Genomic DNA, 14658 nt, shown 5'->3' on the forward strand with positions numbered 1-14658 from the left:
TAGCCCCAAATATTATCCTAAGAACCTTATTCTCAAAAACCCTTAATCTCTTTTCCTCTCTCAAAGTGAGAGTCCAAGTTCCTCAACCATACAGAACAATCGGTTATATAACTTTATCCACAGGTCCGCATAAGATGCTCCTTTTTCTATTAAAAGCTTCTTTTGCAATTGCTATCCTCCTTTTGACTTCCTGGCAGCAACTCATGTTACTGCTTATAATACACCCCAAGTATTTGAAGCTGTCCACTTGCTCTACTGCCTCATTTAGAATTCTCAATTGTAAGCCTACCTTCTTTATTTTTCTTCCTATGACTTCGTATTCTTTGCATTTATCTTCATCCCATACTGCTCACAACTGTCATTTAGCTCCAGTAGTATATCCCTTAGTATCATCTCTTCTTTTGCTAATAATGACATCATCAGCATATCTTATTTACTTTATTCTCCTTTCTATTATCACGCCTTCCATGTTCTGAAAACAATTCTTCACTAAATCCTCCAAGTAGATGTTGAACAGAGTAGGTGATAAAGAGCATTCTTGTCGTACTCCTCTCCCTTCCTTCTAATATTTATTCTTCTGTCTTTACTTTGACTCGTTATTTCATATAAAGATTACTGAACAACCTTCTTTCTTTCCAATCCACACCAATTTTTCATTACGATCCCCATAAGTTTATTCCAATCCAAAAAACCTTTCCTACGTCCACAAATACTACATACACTTCTTTATAATTTCTAGGTATTTTTCGCCGATTGTTCATAGCAGCCCAATTGCACCATAATATCTCTTAATTGATTATAGGAACGGACACATTACGATCATTCGTTAAAAAGATATAGGCCCTACTGGTTAGTTTCTCTAGGACTAAGACAGTTTTTGGTATCCATCACCCTTTCTTTCTTCATTTCTTCTGTTTTTCTTTCTTTCGTCCTTTTTTTCTTTTTTCTTTCTTCCTTTCTTTTTTTCTTTCTCTCTTTATTTCTTTCTTTCTTTCTTTCTTTCTTTCTTTCTTTCTTTCTTTTGCTTTCTTTCCTGACCATTGAGTCTGTCCGTAACTCCGAAACTTTGTAAATTTGTGCGTTCGTGAAACGTTGCAAATATCTAAGAATTTGCACCAGTTTGTAATTAATAGTCATCATCATCATCATCATCTGCATTACGGTATGGACCATATGATCCGTTCCACTCCAATCAAATCAAAACTGGTCCCGCCATCTTTTTGTGGGTCTTCCTGGGTTTCTTCTCCCACGGGGGTCGTGACTGTATATTGTTCTGGTAATTGACGTTTCTGGCATGCGCTGTATATGCTCCCTCCAATTGTTTTGATGTCTTTTTATTATATCTATAATATTGTGCATTTTTAATTCGGATCTAATGTCTTCACTTCTCTTTTTATCAAATAGTGTATAGCCAGCCACAAACCTCAAAAATTTCATTTCAACAGCCTCAATTCTTCTCTCGTCTTTCTTCCTTAAAACCCAGTTCTCACATCCATACAGTAAAGCTGGTAAAGCCACCACTTTGTAAAACTTTAGTAATGTTTCTTTCCGAACTTTCCTACCTAAAGTTCGACGTATTGTTCCACAAAAATAATTAAAAGCATTTAGCTTATCATCTATTTCTTGGCTCTTGTTATAAGTGACGTTGCAGCCTAGATATTTGAACGTGTTCACTTGTTCTATGGTTTTATTGTTTAGTACAATTTTTGTTCTGATTGGATAAGATCCTAAGAATGCCATTACTTTTGTTTTATCTGTGGAGATAATCATATTATATTTACTGCCAACTTCATTCAATTTAATAATTGCTATTTGCAGATCATTTTCGTTACGGCTGACAATTACTCGATCGTCTGCAAATAAAAGTGCTGTAAAATTTACATTGTCAATAATAAAATGTTTAATCTTCTCAAACCAAAGTCTTGTTATTTCATCTATATATATATATATATATATATATATATTGAAAAGAGGGTGTGAGAGAGGGCACCCTTGTAGAACTCCTTGGTTTATTTCGGCCATTTTTTTGTGCTATCTTGTATTTTAATCTGTATGACATTATTTCTGTATAAACTTTGTATCGTTTTGATAAGGTGTGGAGGTACTCCTCTATTAAATAGTATGTCCCATAATAATTCTCGGTCTACTCTGTCGAAAGCCTTCTCGTAGTCTATAAAAGCGAAATATGTTGGCAAATTAAATTCGCGACGTTTTTCTATGAGTTGGGTGATAATAAATAAACAGTCTACACATGACTTGCCTTTTCTAAAACCATGTTGTACATCCAGTATCATGCTATCAGTTATTGGATAGAGTCGTTTTTCTATTATTCGTGCATATAATTTGTAACAAGTATTTAAAAGACTGATGCCACGATAGTTTTCGCATTTATTTCTATCTCCTTTTTTATACAAAGGACATATTTGGCCTACGTGCCATTCATCTGGTATATAATAACTCTGCCAGCATACATTAATGAAATCCAAAATTCTTCTTTTCATTGTATCAGGTGCATACTTGATTAATTCTATATTAATTCCGTCGCTTCCTGGAGATTTCTTATTTTTGCTTGAAGCGATTGCTTCTTGTAGTTCTTCTAAAGTGATAGGATCTACATTATCATCCGTTTCTTGTACTATTATGCATCTATCTTCTACACTGGTCCAGAGATGTTTGTAGTATTGTAGCCATTCGTCTTCAGTTATTGAGTTCAGTTTTAACGTATCTTTATCTATTTTATTAAGGTGTTTCATAATCTTATATGCCTTATCTTGTCTTCCATGGGCATCATGTTCAATTTCACTTATATATTTATCCCAACTGTTTCTTTTAATTTGTCTTACTTTTCTTTTCGCTATAGCTGATTTTCTTTTATAGTCAATTTCCAATTCTACTTCATTTGCTGAACTTATCATTTTTAAGTAGGCTTGCTTTTTATTTTCGATTATTTCTTTTAATTCTTCATTCCAAAATTTTAATCCTCTATTGTTATTTCTTTTCTTCCTTCTTCCGAGAGCCTCTCCTGCTGCTTTTGTTATTATTTCTTTGATATTGTTCCATTCAAGATTTATATTATTACTTTTCGGGGTTATATTTATGTAATTTTCAAGTCGCGTTTCATAAAGTTTGCGAATACTATGATCTTTGAGAAGGTTTACCTTAAATAATGTCGATTCAGTTTGGTTTTCTTTTCTGGAGGACATTTTCTTCCATTTCTCATATATTGCAATTTTGGCAACGACCATGAAATGATCAGATGATATGTCTGGGCCTCTAAATACTCTCACATCTTGTATCGTGGGCCACATTTTCTTATTTACTATAACGTAGTCTATTATTGTTGAGTAACCTCTTGCTGACCATGTGTATTTGTGAATTTTTTTATGTCTAAAGAAAGAGTTTGTTACTCGGAGTTCATTATGTGATGCAAAGTCTCTTAGTTTATAACCGTTATTATTTATGACTTCTTCTCCTTCTGTACCAACTATATTTGTTATTGGGATTTTGCCAATTCTTGCATTTAGATCCCCAGTTATAATATAATAATCATTTTTATTAATTTTGTCAAGTAATTTTTGCAACTCTTCGTAAAATTCTTCAGAATCTTCATGTCTACCTTCTTCTGGAGCATAGACACCTATTACCGTTAGATATCCCCTTTTTATCTATTCTAATAGTGAGAATTCTCTCGTTTATAAATGTATATGAATGGATTTTGTTTTTCCAAAATTTATTTATTAGAATGGCGACTCCAGCAGACGCTCTCTTTCCTTGGGGAACTCCACTATAAATCATGTCATATTTGTTTAATTCTTTAGAGCCTTTGAATTTCTTCTTAGTTTCTGTAATAATGGCCAAATCAATATTCATGTTGTATAATTCATGTTCTAATTCAATCTCTTTATTTGTCAGACCGCGTACATTCCAAGTTGCCAGTTTAAAAAATCTATCAATTCCAAGTTTTCGATTCCTGTTCCTTGCCTTAGTCGTTATAGGTAAATCAGTCCGGCTAATATTTGATTGGAGACTTTGAGTAATTTTACATTAATAAAACTTTTCTATGAAGAAAAGTAAAAAGTATAACATAAGTAACTATCAAATTATTTAATTCCTATTACTAATGTCAACATGTTCCGCGCCGTGGCGTTGTGGTCTAAGACATCCTGCCTAGGACTCGTGTTACGAAATGCGCGCTGGTTCGAGGCCTCATGGGGGAAGGAATTTTCTCATGAAATTTCGACCAGTGTATGAGACCGGTGCCCACCCAGCATCGTGATGCACTTGGGGAGCTACGATAGGTAGCGAAACCCGATTACGAAAGCCAGCTATAACTACTGGGAGGATCATCGTGCTAACCACACGATACCTCCGTTCTGGTTGGATGATCGTCCACCTCTGCTTCGGCATGTGGGCGTGAGGCCATCAGCGGCTGGTCGGTCTATGCCCTTCACGGGCTGTAGCGCCATGGATTATTATTAATGTCAACATAAATGGAGGTTATATTGAATACAAAACTGAGAGGTCGGGTCGCTTGGGATTGTGAGTTGAGTTTCCTGATGACGAACTTCAGCTGTTAAAATCAATATCGTACACGCCTCAAGTCATTCACAGCAAACGTGCGATCCCGCCGTGTGTGTGACTTATCCCTAGTCCGTGAGTACGGAAATTTGTGGCGTCTCTCGTCGATCAGCAGAACCGTGGTCAGAGCTCACTGGCAGAACGAGTTTTCTCAACTGCTTCAGTTTTCTGGATGACTGTGAATGGAAGAAAATACTGGAATAATGGCAGGTGGAGACAGAGTATCGTCAGAGAACCTGCCCTATCACTGTTTTTGGTCTACCATAAATTCCACAATCAGGGTCTCCGTCGTAGAAAGTTGACGGACTAGCCGTTCTGATAATTGTGTGCCTGCTTGGCTTGGCTTTCCGAGGCCTTTCCCGTGACACATCCTTGCACTTAGGCTTTCTCCGCCTTTATATGCGACAAGTGAAGGGTCAGCAGGATCGAATATATCGAGAGAAATATATAGACTATCATATGAGGAGCATAGTATCAAAATTAGATAACTCCATTTTTTGCGATTTCGAGATATCGATTGTTTCTCATAGAATTTTGTATGCTGAATGGGTTCAGAAACGAACAGAAGAGAGCGAAAATAGCACTTAATTGTGCGCTTTAGAATCAAAATGTAGACAACTCCACTGTGGCTTGGTTTCAAATTAGGACAATTCCTTCAGTAGCCAATGAGAAGCCCACATTCGTACCACCTTTTCCCATCACGCCTCGCGAATCCATCGGTTTGTGAATGAATAAAGTACTGCTTTACCCAGGGTGCAAATTAACGGGAGGGATGGGGGATTTCCGCCTTGTTGGAAAGTTATCCCCTCTCTTAAATTCATATTAACATTCCTGCCAGGGATAACTTCTAAACTTCTATCTCTCCCCACAAAATATAATTGTTTTAATTCGAGTATACATTATAAAGTACAGTAAACAAAGAAATCAATTTCTGTTGTAAGATTAATCGATCAAAAATATTTAATCGAATAATCGAGCCGATTAAGATTAATCGGTTGTAGTTGATATTAATTATTATTTTGTTAATACAAACTTATACTAAATATTCCGACAATATTTCTCTCTCGGAAATTGATTACTTAACAGCACAATAGTACTGTTATTTTCTAACTGTAAACCAGGTAGTATAGGGAAAATCTTTGCACAAACACTTGAGAAAGAGATGGAAGCATGAGGACAGTGACCTAGTCTACTTCTATTGAAAGTTGAAACACAATGCGAAACCCTTATTAAGTTTTATGATTTTCCAAGAAAACTTCCATCTTGTCAGCTCATCTTCCTAGCATATGAAATACATACTTTTCTGAGATTCGTCCTCCTCATTCCTTATAAAATAGCCATGTCTACACTGTGTGCAAGTGAGAGCGTAACTATCTTCTTTTTCTAAAATCTGGTAATTCGGTTTACAATAGAGGCCAGTCTTCTTTTTCGACCGCTGTACTTTTGCAAGTGCTTGCAGTTTCTGTACTGAGTTTGTATATCGATCGTCCAGTTCAAAGCTGCGACAACTAAAAAATTGACATTTTTTTAGTAATTTATACTACTGAAAGCCACTTTCGGAGCTCTTTCCGATCCAGTATTGAGATAAGTCATATTTACAACCAATAAGAAAAAAAACGAAATAAACTGCTTTAGAAATAATTATAACTATCGACTTTACTAATTCATTATTAGTACAATTCGAAATGTATTAATAATGAACTGGAAGATTGTGATGTACTTGTCCTGAATACTGACTCATTTCCAATTGTCGTGATTATGAACCAGAACTCTGTTCCTTTCTAAGTGATTTATTTGAAACTTTCAACTGAAGATATCTCAAAACTTGTTTTTTTTGAGTCGTCGTACTTTTGAACTAGACGATCGATATGATGGTTGTGTGTTTAGTTTGATAAAGAAAAAAAAAAGTCAGTTTTTTGTGGTCTGTGAAAAGTGTAAACTCCATTGTCATATGAGAATTTAAGAGGTAAATTAAGTGAAACGTTTGGATTTAAATTGAACGATCATGGAGAAGTGCTTGACAGAAAAAAAGTTTTTTCGTGTTTAGTGATGCGAAAACATTGTTAGTAAACGCAGAGCGGCAATTAATTCGGAGCATGTGAATGCCCTTACATGTTTAAAATCATGGATGAAGCAGTATTAACTAGGTGAGTATTCATACTTTTTGTTATTTATGTTTGTCTCAAAAGTTACAGGAGAATGGAGAAATTTACTCAACGCAGAGTTGCACGCATTGTATCCTTCATCTGACATAATCAGGAACATTAAATCCAGACGTTTGAGGTGGGCAGGGCATGTAGCACGTATGGGTGAATCCAGAAATGCATATAGAGTGTTAGTTGGGAGGCCGGAGGGAAAAATACCTTTGGTGAGGCCGAGACGTAGATGGGAAGATAATATTAAAATGGATTTGAGGGAGGTGGGATATGATGATAGAGACTGGATTAATCTTGCTCAGGATAGGGACCAATGGCGGGTATATGTGAGGGCGCCAGTGAACCTCCGGGTTCCTTAAAAGCCAGTAAGTACGTAAGTAAGTATGTTTGTCTCAAAAATTCCTGGAGAAATTGACACAAATTATAAGCCTCATAATAAATATGTTAGTAAGTAATTAAAATAGTTGTTTTGTAATATAACGATAAAGTATATATAGATATGCAACATTTAATAATCATGCTTATCACCGAACACAAGTTAAATTTAACAATAATATTACTGTATAATATATTACAACTTTTCAACTCGATCAAAACTCGATTAATCGATAGATTAATCGATTAAATTCAAATAGTTAATGGATTAAATATTTCGATCGATCGACAGCACTAGAAAATTTTAAATTTTAAATAAAAACTTTAGATTTTAATCCATGCATAGTGAGAACATGTGCTTGGGCCTGTCCTTACTTGGATTAACACTCCATTCGTATCCATTGAGTGTGGTCATTAGATACTGGCTTCAGAATAACCCATTAACCTTTGAATCGATACGTCTACTCATATTCATCTTGAGTGGACTATTCGAGATTCCACGCGTGCTTGGCGCTACAGTGACAGGGATGCGGAGTGGTGGCAGTGTCCGTTGCCACAGTAATGTTATGGTTAACTACATAGCTGAGGTCAATCAAGTACACTCAAGTAGGCTATAGAATGATGCGTAACACATTCATAAACGAGCGTCTATATGTGATACGTGATTGGTTTAGCATATAATATCGTAACTCGAATAATAAAACGAAAGTTGTCGAAGAAACAAACATCGAGCACCTCATATGAACAAGTGTTCAGATCTCAGAAAGTATGTGTTGTAGGACCCATGTTTATTAGACATGTTTTCCTTGGCTTGAGGCATACTATCACCTCCCAAAATATTGGACACTTTTTTAACAATCTGTACACATAGACGCGTGTTTCAAGTTTTTAATTGAAATATAAGTACTTTCGGAGATTTATTCAACCTCTCCTGGAAAATTCAGGGATGGAAGAAGGTCATAACTTTCTAATTTGCATTCCTGTGCTTTCATAAGTCATGCTAAACTTGAATTTCAGACTGCAGATTCTAAGAAATTGATTTGAAGCGGCTGTGTAAGCCAGGAAGAAATAATTACAGTATTAAACCCTTCCCTTTTTGCTGGATCTTGATATTTATTTTGATGTTAATGAATATATAATGGACGCTACAAGACGATGCGCTTCTACATTTTCTTCAGTTATTTTCATTTCACGGCTGTATAGAATATAATTACGTATTGAATATAAAATCTCATCTTAATTGGCGAAGGCTTTGATGTTTCCTCCGTGGTAGAGAGATTGCATTTCTCGTTAGTTTGGAGGAGACCACAAGATTGCTTTGTGCAGGCTGAATTCCTTTACAGACATCTGAGAAGTTCTCAGAGAAAACTCTGATTACAATAACGAAGGTGTCTAAAGCGTTAGCAGTGAGTAAGGTACAAGAGTTTTGATGTTAAGACGTCCTAAAAGAGGCTAAGGTGAATAATTAAAGTATGAGGACTGGCTTAATGGAATCTGTCCTGTAGAGTGGAGACAGCTCCACGCGGAAACAGGATTAAGCCAGCCAGCCGCCCAGGCTATACAAAGAGGAGATTTGAAACTGTGTGTCGTACAGCGCTGGCGGCTTGAAGCGATAATTAGAAGGTGGACGACGGACTCGCCAGTCTGGTTTCCACACTTTTTATGCATCGAGTTAAGTATTCAGTGATATACTTGTTCTCATCTCATTCAGGATCCCTTCGGAGTGATTATGACCTGTCCTTGATGTCTTTCTTGTTTTCACTTTATAATTATAAAAAAGTATTAAGAGAATGCATTGTGATTCTAAAAATAAACCACTTTTCAGATACATTTTCAGAATACCTGGCACTGGGCTTGATGATATTGATGACGATGACAACGATTTTGAAATGGATCGCTTTCTCTTGACAAATGCATTTGAAGCAAATGTAAAGTAGGCCTAAATATATTCTAACCTATAATCTTACAATTCTATTTTCCGGTATAGCCGAAGGTTTTTCTCCATTCCACGGAAATGGGTGTTTGTCCCTTATTTTGCACTTATCCTGTGACTTCTCCGCGGTGGCCCTGTATTATGTTGATCACACGATCTGAGAGAACTTCTAGTATTCCGGGATGCCCATGTGCGGCCCAGAATCGGATTTCTAGTCCAGGTGCAACCCTTGAAGTTTCAGACGATCGTCCAGTTGCGGCCCGAGAAGCTTTATGTCAGTGGTTTTTTAGTTGGTTATTTAACGACGCTGTATCAACTACGAGGTTATTTAGCGTCGATGAGATTAGTGATAGCGAGATGGTATTTGGCGAGATGAGGCCGAGGATTCGCCATAGATTACCTGATATTCACCTTACGTTTGGGGAAAACGTCGGAAAAGACCCAACCAGGTAATCAGCCCAAGCGGGGATCGAACCCGCGCCCGACCGCAACTTCAGGTCGGCAGGCAAGAGCCTTAACCGACTGAGCCACGCCGGTGGCATATCAGTGGTCGTCAGCTCTCGCTGAAATGGGTAGAGTGCATGGAGGGTAAGGAACTCTGCTCCGTCGTGCACAAGGGGTAGAGAGACAGCATACCCGCCAGCAGCCACGAATGCACGCTAGAGCAGTGTCTTGTCCGCGGGTATGAGACGCTAGCCCGAGAGTGCTGTCTTCTGATGACCAGCCCACTTCGAAATTTGGAACTACCATAGTGAATTCTTACGAGTGATCTAAGACTCTCAAACTCCACTAGTAATTCATACTATTGATTTATGTAATTTTATTAGTGTTTCTTTTTGTTTATTTATATGTATTTACAAATCTATATTATTTATGCGTATTCATTTATTTATTATCAACCTGCGTAGTTCAGACTGTAGTGTGTTTGCCTACTGATCCGGAGCTGCGTTGGTTCTATTCCCGTTTAGACCTATTATCTGTTTGTTTTTTTTTTTTTTTCGAGGTTTTCAAAACTGTAAGGTGAATGCCACATAATCACTTGGCGAATTCTCGGCCTCATCTCAATGAATATCATTTCGTTATCATCAATTCCATCTGCGCTTAAATAGCCTAATAGTTGATACAGCGTCGTCAAAGAACCGACTAAAAGTATTTCTGTTTATTTTATGAGCGAAAGAAATAATATACACTGTACAGTACGATTATTTATTCCTGACAGTCCCCGGCGAGCCAGGCGAGTCCATTTAGTTTCGCCAAGGGGTGTTTGCGTTAGTCTCACGCTTGCCTTCGGAGCGATCGGATGTCATGCGTGCGGTAGAGCGGTATGCTTCTAGTACAATTAAGCTGTACTACATTTCTTTACCGACCGCTCGCCCTTATCTCTACTACGGAGCTCTCCCCACTACTACTATTACTTCCCCTCTTTCGCGTCGCTGAGCTTTCAGGAGTAAATAATCGGTCTGTACATTTATATATTCCATTCTTATTAGGCTATTTATTATTTAGACCTATTTAATTATTTAATTAGTTAATTACTTACTCATTTATTTAAATCTATTTATTTATTTACAATTCTTGTTTCATATTTTTTTTCGTCTTCCATCTATGAGTGTCTAACCTACGATACCCCTAAGAAATGTCATTTCTACTACTTCAATTCTTCTCTAATAGACCAGTCCATAATTTAAAAGAGTTTATTTTCGTGTATGCGTATTCTTGATTATTCTGTGGAATATAAAATAGAATCTTTAAATTTTGCATTTATTTTCTTGAAAACATTTCCATCTTTATTTAAGATACACTGAACTATATAATTTGAATTTTAATCGAGCTACAAGTTTAATTTTTACATATTAAATCCATAAACTTCTAAAGGCTATGAAAGGAGAAACGAATTTTCAACCTTGGCATTGAAGTATTAACTTCACATTGGGATTCGATTCGTGACATTGGGTCACAAGCAGGAACGGATAGGTCTTATGAACCGACCATAAAGATATTAGTTAGATTTCTTCTACGTCGATTTTTCATTTTAATATAACAAAAAATAGACTGAGTCTAATAAAAAAGTATTGGTTAATGTTGCGCCACATGGCTGGAATATTACAAGTTTTACAATTCAGATTACAGAACTGCAGCTGACCTCCCGTCCACAGTGGTGTAAGTCACAGCTCCTTTATGACGTAGTTCTTGATCCCAGCCCAACATCGCAGTGCCTCCAGAGATTTTAATATTTAATACAACACCTTCCATGGCGCAAGTATAATTATACTGGCACTAAAACAAGCATAATCCAACTTGCAATAAACACTTCGCAAGCATCGTGACTTCAGATGAAGTTAGATTTCCATTATCAGATGTGTTTAAACTTGCATTGTCAGCAGCCTGCAAAGATTCCCTTCTTTCATCAGTGGCGTAGCCAAAATTAATAGTAACTCGCAACGTTAAGCATAAATAAAATGCGTGCAGATCTAAAATTATTCGTCTTAGAACACTTTTTAAATTTTTTTTTTTCGTTTTAACACAATAATTGGTTCAGAGCATTTAAGAGAGAAAGTCGCTTTATGTCATTTTGTAGGTTAGAGGAAAGCAACGTCGAAGTTTACCGTAACAATCTTTTCAATTCTGTTTTTGGGATAAAATTAAGACATAAACGAAATGAGCAGTTATCTCTATTTTTTTGACTTGAGCATGTCTATTAACGCGGAATAAATATGGGAAACGTCTGCTATTATTCGGTTGAGAAGATTTTGTCATCCAATCTGTTCTCAAAAAAGTGAAAGTTGGAATTTATAAAACAGTTATATTACCGGTTATTCTGTATGGTTGTGAAACTTAGACTCTCTCTTTGAGAGAGGAATAGAGGTTAAGGGTGATCGAGAATAAGGTGTTTAGGAAAATATTTAGGGCTAAGAGGGATGAAATTAGCATACAGGACAATGGAGAAAGTTAAACAACGTAGAACTGCTTGCATTGTATTCTTCGCCTAACATAATTAGAAACATAAAATCCTGACGTTTGAGATGGGCAGGGCATGTAGCATGTATTAGTGAATCGAGAAATGTATGTAGGCTGTTTGTTAGAAGACCTGAGGAGAAAAAATCGTTTGGGGAGCGGCAGTGAACCTCCGGATTGTCTAAAAGTAATTTGTAAGTAAGTGAACGTGTCTATATTTCGGTACAGTACTAAGGTGCCATCCCAGAAAGTTGACTGATATATTTTCAGACGTGTTTTGTCGCGCTAGAATTTCCAAACTACACGTCATTTTCCAATGAATACTAAACGGCGGTCGAAAGGCGAAAGATTAATGTATCGAACGTGACCTTGAGTTGGAATGACATATAGTGATACACGTAAAGGGGAAATTTTCACGAATTGGCACGCACGTCAGTTGAGCTAATGTAACTCGAGAATGCGAAGCGATAGAACGTTCGCAATAGTGTCAAACGATTTATAGCGTACAAGACTGCAATCTCAATTGAGCAACAATCAGCAGTTAACAAGTTAAGATGGAAAAATTCGCCAGTAAAATTAAGTGAAAGGAGAAATTTCACAATGTCAAGGCATGTCCAGCGCAAATGGAAGCGAACGTAGCTATAAGTAACGGGTAGCGAACGATAAAGGACGATGATTACTATATAGCAACCGACGTGTTTAATGTAAATGCTTACAAGATGAGCATTCTCAGATGTCCTAGTACAGGAAAGATATATCGGGATTTTAGAGTATGTGGAAAATAGATAATTATGTTGAGTGTCCCTACTGACGTGTACCTTAACAGTAATTCTATCAGTGACATATTCAAGCATAAAACTTGCGGCTGTCTCTCCGATGCAGCTTACCCCGATGTTTTTGTACTTCACTTCATGTCTATGTTTAGAGAACTCAATTATTCGTATTGGATGCCATATAAATAATTTTTTTCACATAATAACTTCAACTCATTTCCGTATTCAATTTTTTTTATTATTCTAGGGAAAACATTTTTACATCATTACTACTTTATGTATTAGGAGATTTTTCAGACCAGTCTCCGTCATAATGAGTTTTCCTTACTTTTTGTTCAAAATTTCGTAGAAGAAGTAGTGGTGGATTCTAGACGACCAGTAGAGCTGCAAAAGGGACATCCAGACCTCAATGCTTTTCGCTCGTCTTGACGGAACATGGCCATTCAAAGTAGATATAAAGAGAATGGGAGACCATTTGAAGATATGGTATGAGGATTTGATGGCTGTACAACAATTCTTAGTGTGGCGGATGATAGGGCCTAACTTAACCGGCGATCACAATGGGCATAACTTCGTTTTCGCCTTTTAGCTACACACCCATATCATCTTTTGTACAGTTTCTTTTTCTTCCGGAGAACCATAGTCTTAGGCTTATTGTAAACCTTACTGTATTGGGATGATTATTGAAATCCTTAGGACCGCTCTTCAAGCACGTGATTCACTGCTTGATACCATCTCACCAATTCGGCTACGGCATCAAGTTCTGACGAAGTCAGCACGCACGTAGAAACGTCTCTCCGTCTCCCTCTTAATATGCCGCCTCCTTAGATCGATGACATCTGTTCGCAGTTCACGTGCTTGCGTTCTGCTGCATCCTTTGACTCGAAGATCGCGGCACCGCAGATTCCGCGACTCACCAAGGCGCCATCTATCCGAGGGAGCTACACTCTCAGCTCTGCCGCAGTCCACTATAGAAGCGCTTACGGCTCCCACAGACAGATTAGCTACACGTCTGTCGGATCTCCTGGTTGACCTGAAACGTTTGAAGATATGTGAAATTGAAGTTAATGAATGTTAAATGGGTCCGAGGTCCAACGTCAAAAATTACCCAGCACTTCTGCTTCAAGTAGTTGAGGGAAAACCTAGGGAAGAACTCCCAACCAGACAACTTGTTCCAACCAGGATTTGAACCCGCTCGTTTCACGATCAGTCAAGCTATTACTCCACTTTGTACAGTCTCTGTCGTTTGTATTTCGTCTCTTTACCTACCTACATACCTGTACTGTAGCTTAAAGTTTTGTCCATCCGTACGCCGCTGAATATAACATCAAACTCAAGCTATAGAGTGTCTCTCCTAGTTCCGAAAGATGAAACCTGCGAGTCGGCCTTGTCTCATCTAATATATAGCCTAATAAAATCTCCGCTTTGTCGTCGAGGCTCTCTTGTTTCGATCTGTTGTTAATTCCCATTACTGAACTTCAGTCAAGTCTCGGGCTTGCACTTTGATACTATGCGCCATCCCGAGAGATCAGAGTTTCTTTAGGACCGACTGAACTTGTCTTCTCTGTAATCAACCCCTAATCATATGGGCGTCCCGAGGAAAGACAAAAACTGGTTTGCTAAATAGAGTTCTTATAGCGAACTTTCTAATTTTGGCAACTGGTCAAGTGTTTCGTACAGCACTCTGAGTGTGCAAAAAGGTAATACAAATAAAAGTACTGCATAAATTGCACATGCTTTCTCATTGTACATACGTGTTATGTGACATGATATAATTAGTACTACGGACATTTGTGTACAAATAAATCATAAGATTACATATTATTTGAAACTAAAAGTAGAACATGTAGTCTATTTTTCATGTTAGGAAACAATCCTGGATCAAATA

This window comes from Periplaneta americana, chromosome 9, assembly GCF_040183065.1.
Source record: "Periplaneta americana isolate PAMFEO1 chromosome 9, P.americana_PAMFEO1_priV1, whole genome shotgun sequence".
In the NCBI taxonomy this organism is placed as follows: Eukaryota; Metazoa; Arthropoda; class Insecta; order Blattodea; family Blattidae; genus Periplaneta; species Periplaneta americana.